The sequence below is a fragment of the Pseudophryne corroboree genome, unplaced genomic scaffold (assembly GCF_028390025.1).
Source record: "Pseudophryne corroboree isolate aPseCor3 unplaced genomic scaffold, aPseCor3.hap2 scaffold_1380, whole genome shotgun sequence".
Lineage (NCBI taxonomy): Eukaryota > Metazoa > Chordata > Amphibia > Anura > Myobatrachidae > Pseudophryne > Pseudophryne corroboree.
This window is the reverse complement of record NW_026968007.1, coordinates 87,715-93,714: the sequence shown is the minus strand read 5'-3', so window position 1 is coordinate 93,714 and position 6,000 is coordinate 87,715.

The window sequence follows — 6,000 nt, the reverse complement described above, 5'->3', positions numbered from 1 at the left end:
CACAATTACATGTACCCCTGAGGAGATGTAACCCACAATTACATGTACGCCTGAGGAGATATAACCCACAATTACATGTACCCCTGAGGAGATGTAACCCACAATTACATGTACCCCTGAGGAGATATAACCCATACTTACATGTACCCCTGAGGAGATATAACCCACAATTACATGTACCCCTGAGGAGATGTAACCCCCAATTACATGTACCCCTGAGGTGATATAACCCACAATTACATGTTCCCCTGAGGAGATATAACCCACAATTACATGTACCCCTGAGGAGATATAACCCACAATTACATGTACCCCTGAGAAGATGTAACCCACAATTACATGTACCCCTGAGGAGATGTAACCCACAATTACATGTACCCCTGAGGAGATGTAACCCACAATTACATGTACCCCTGAGGAGATATAACCCACAATTACATGTACCCCTGAGAAGATGTAACCCACAATTACATGTACCCCTGAGGAGATGTAACTACAATTACATGTACCCCTGAGGAGATATAACCCACAATTACATGTACCCCTGAGGAGATGTAACCCACAATTACATGTACCCCTGAGGAGATGTAACCACAATTACATGTACCCCTGAGGAGATATAACCCACAATTACATGTACCCCTGAGGAGATGTTACCCACAATTACATGTACCCCTGAGGAGATATAACCCACAATTACATGTACCCCTGAGGAGATGTTACCCACAATTACATGTACCCCTGAGGTGATATAACCCACAATTACATGTACTCCTGAGGAGATGTAACCCACAATTACATGTACACCTGAGGAGATGTAACCACAATTACATGTACCCCTGAGGTGATATAACCCACAATTACATGTACCCCTGAGGAGATGTTACCCACAATTACATGTACCCCTGAGGAGACATAACCCACAATTACATGTACCCCTGAGGAGATGTTACCCACAATTACATGCACCCCTGAGGTGATATAACCCACAATTACATGTACTCCTGAGGAGATGTAACCCACAATTACATGTACCCCTGAGGTGATATAACCCACAATTACATGTACTCCTGAGGAGATGTAACCCACAATTACATGTACACCTGAGGAGATGTAACCACAATTACATGTACCCCTGAGGTGATATAACCCACAATTACATGTACCCCTGAGGAGATGTAACCCACAATTACATGTACCCCTGAGGAGATGTAACCCACAATTACATGTACGCCTGAGGAGATATAACCCACAATTACATGTACCCCTGAGGAGATGTAACCCACAATTACATGTACCCCTGAGGAGATATAACCCATACTTACATGTACCCCTGAGGAGATATAACCCACAATTACATGTACCCCTGAGGAGATGTAACCCCCAATTACATGTACCCCTGAGGTGATATAACCCACAATTACATGTACCCCTGAGGAGATATAACCCACAATTACATGTACCCCTGAGGAGATGTAACCCACAATTACATGTACCCCTGAGGAGATGTAACCCACAATTACATGTACCCCTGAGGAGATGTTACCCACAATTACATGTACCCCTGAGGAGATGTAACCCACAATTACATGTACCCCTGAGGAGATGTAACCCACAATTACATGTACCCCTGAGGAGATATAACCCACAATTACATGTACCCCTGAGGAGATGTAACCCACAATTACATGTACCCCTGAGGAGATGTAAACCACAATTACATGTACCCCTGAGGTGATATAACCCACAATTACATGTACCCCTGAGGAGATGTAACCCACAATTACATGTACCCCTGAGGAGATATAACCCACAATTACATGTACCCCTGAGGAGATGTAACCCACAATTACATGTACCCCTGAGGAGATATAACCCACAATTACATGTACCCCTGAGGAGATATAACCCACAATTACATGTACCCCTGAGGAGATGTAACCCACAATTACATGTACCCCTGAGGAGACGTAAACCACAATTACATGTACCCCTGAGGTGATATAACCCACAATTACATGTACCCCTGAGGAGATGTAACCCACAATTACATGTACCCCTGAGGAGATATAACCCACAATTACATGTACCCCTGAGGAGATGTAACCCACAATTACATGTACCCCTGAGGTGATATAACCCACAATTACATGTACCCCTGAGGAGATGTAACCCACAATTACATGTACCCCTGAGGAGATGTAACCCACAATTACATGTACCCCTGAGGAGATATAACCCACAATTACATGTACCCCTGAGGAGATGTAACCCACAATTACATGTACCCCTGAGGAGATGTAACCCACAATTACATGTACCCCTGAGGAGATATAACCCACAATTACATGTACCCCTGGGGAGATATAACCCACAATTACATGTACCCCTGAGGAGATATAACCCACAATTACATGTACCCCTGAGGAGATGTAACCCACAATTACATGTACCCCTGAGGTGATATAACCCACAATTACATGTACCCCTGAGGAGATGTTACCCACAATTACATATACCCCTGAGGAGATGTTACCCACAATTACATGTACCCCTGAGGAGATATAAGCCACAATTACATGTTCCCCTGAGGAGATATAACCCACAATTACATGTACCCCTGAGGAGATATAACCCACAATTACATGTACCCCTGAGAAGATGTAACCCACAATTACATGTACCCCTGAGGAGATGTAACCCACAATTACATGTACCCCTGAGGAGATGTAACCCACAATTACATGTACCCCTGAGGAGATATAACCCACAATTACATGTACCCCTGAGAAGATGTAACCCACAATTACATGTACCCCTGAGGAGATGTAACTACAATTACATGTACCCCTGAGGAGATATAACCCACAATTACATGTACCCCTGAGGAGATGTAACCCACAATTACATGTACCCCTGAGGAGATGTAACCACAATTACATGTACCCCTGAGGAGATATAACCCACAATTACATGTACCCCTGAGGAGATGTTACCCACAATTACATGTACCCCTGAGGAGATATAACCCACAATTACATGTACCCCTGAGGAGATGTTACCCACAATTACATGTACCCCTGAGGTGATATAACCCACAATTACATGTACTCCTGAGGAGATGTAACCCACAATTACATGTACACCTGAGGAGATGTAACCACAATTACATGTACCCCTGAGGTGATATAACCCACAATTACATGTACCCCTGAGGAGATGTTACCCACAATTACATGTACCCCTGAGGAGACATAACCCACAATTACATGTACCCCTGAGGAGATGTTACCCACAATTACATGCACCCCTGAGGTGATATAACCCACAATTACATGTACTCCTGAGGAGATGTAACCCACAATTACATGTACCCCTGAGGTGATATAACCCACAATTACATGTACTCCTGAGGAGATGTAACCCACAATTACATGTACACCTGAGGAGATGTAACCACAATTACATGTACCCCTGAGGTGATATAACCCACAATTACATGTACCCCTGAGGAGATGTAACCCACAATTACATGTACCCCTGAGGAGATGTAACCCACAATTACATGTACGCCTGAGGAGATATAACCCACAATTACATGTACCCCTGAGGAGATGTAACCCACAATTACATGTACCCCTGAGGAGATATAACCCATACTTACATGTACCCCTGAGGAGATATAACCCACAATTACATGTACCCCTGAGGAGATGTAACCCCCAATTACATGTACCCCTGAGGTGATATAACCCACAATTACATGTACCCCTGAGGAGATATAACCCACAATTACATGTACCCCTGAGGAGATGTAACCCACAATTACATGTACCCCTGAGGAGATGTAACCCACAATTACATGTACCCCTGAGGAGATGTTACCCACAATTACATGTACCCCTGAGGAGATGTAACCCACAATTACATGTACCCCTGAGGAGATGTAACCCACAATTACATGTACCCCTGAGGAGATATAACCCACAATTACATGTACCCCTGAGGAGATGTAACCCACAATTACATGTACCCCTGAGGAGATGTAAACCACAATTACATGTACCCCTGAGGTGATATAACCCACAATTACATGTACCCCTGAGGAGATGTAACCCACAATTACATGTACCCCTGAGGAGATATAACCCACAATTACATGTACCCCTGAGGAGATGTAACCCACAATTACATGTACCCCTGAGGAGATATAACCCACAATTACATGTACCCCTGAGGAGATATAACCCACAATTACATGTACCCCTGAGGAGATGTAACCCACAATTACATGTACCCCTGAGGAGACGTAAACCACAATTACATGTACCCCTGAGGTGATATAACCCACAATTACATGTACCCCTGAGGAGATGTAACCCACAATTACATGTACCCCTGAGGAGATATAACCCACAATTACATGTACCCCTGAGGAGATGTAACCCACAATTACATGTACCCCTGAGGTGATATAACCCACAATTACATGTACCCCTGAGGAGATGTAACCCACAATTACATGTACCCCTGAGGAGATGTAACCCACAATTACATGTACCCCTGAGGAGATATAACCCACAATTACATGTACCCCTGAGGAGATGTAACCCACAATTACATGTACCCCTGAGGAGATGTAACCCACAATTACATGTACCCCTGAGGAGATATAACCCACAATTACATGTACTCCTGGGGAGATATAACCCACAATTACATGTACCCCTGAGGAGATATAACCCACAATTACATGTACCCCTGAGGAGATGTAACCCACAATTACATGTACCCCTGAGGTGATATAACCCACAATTACATTTACACCTGAGGAGATGTAACCCACAATTACATGTACACCTGAGGAGATGTAACCACAATTACATGTACCCCTGAGGTGATATAACCCACAATTACATGTACCCCTGAGGAGATGTTACCCACAATTACATATACCCCTGAGGAGATGTTACCCACAATTACATGTACCCCTGAGGAAATATAAGCCACAATTACATGTTCCCCTGAGGAGATATAACCCACAATTACATGTACCCCTGAGGAGATATAACCCACAATTACATGTACCCCTGAGAAGATGTAACCCACAATTACATGTACCCCTGAGGAGATGTAACCCACAATTACATGTACACCTGAGGAGATGTAACCCACAATTACATGTACCCCTGAGGAGATATAACCCACAATTACATGTACCCCTGAGAAGATGTAACCCACAATTACATGTACCCCTGAGGAGATGTAACTACAATTACATGTACCCCTGAGGAGATATAACCCACAATTACATGTACCCCTGAGGAGATGTAACCCACAATTACATGTACCCCTGAGGAGATATAACCCACAATTACATGTACCCCTGAGGAGATGTAACCCACAATTACATGTACCCCAGAGGAGATATAACCCACAATTACATGTACCCCTGAGGAGATATAACCCACAATTACATGTACCCCTGAGGAGATGTAACCCACAATTACATGTACCCCTGAGGAGATGTAAACCACAATTACATGTACCCCTGAGGTGATATAACCCACAATTACATGTACCCCTGAGGAGATGTAACCCACAATTACATGTACCCCTGAGGAGATATAACCAACAATTACATGTACCCCTGAGGAGATGTAACCCACAATTACATGTACCCCTGAGGAGATGTAACCCACAATTACATGTACCCCTGAGGAGATGTAACTACAATTACATGTACCCCTGAGGAGATATAACCCACAATTACATGTACCCCTGAGGAGATGTAACCCACAATTACATGTACCCCTGAGGAGATGTAACCACAATTACATGTACCCCTGAGGAGATATAACCCACAATTACATGTACCCCTGAGGAGATGTTACCCACAATTACATGTACCCCTGAGGAGATATAACCCACAATTACATGTACCCCTGAGGAGATGTTACCCACAATTACATGTACCCCTGAGGTGATATAACCCACAAT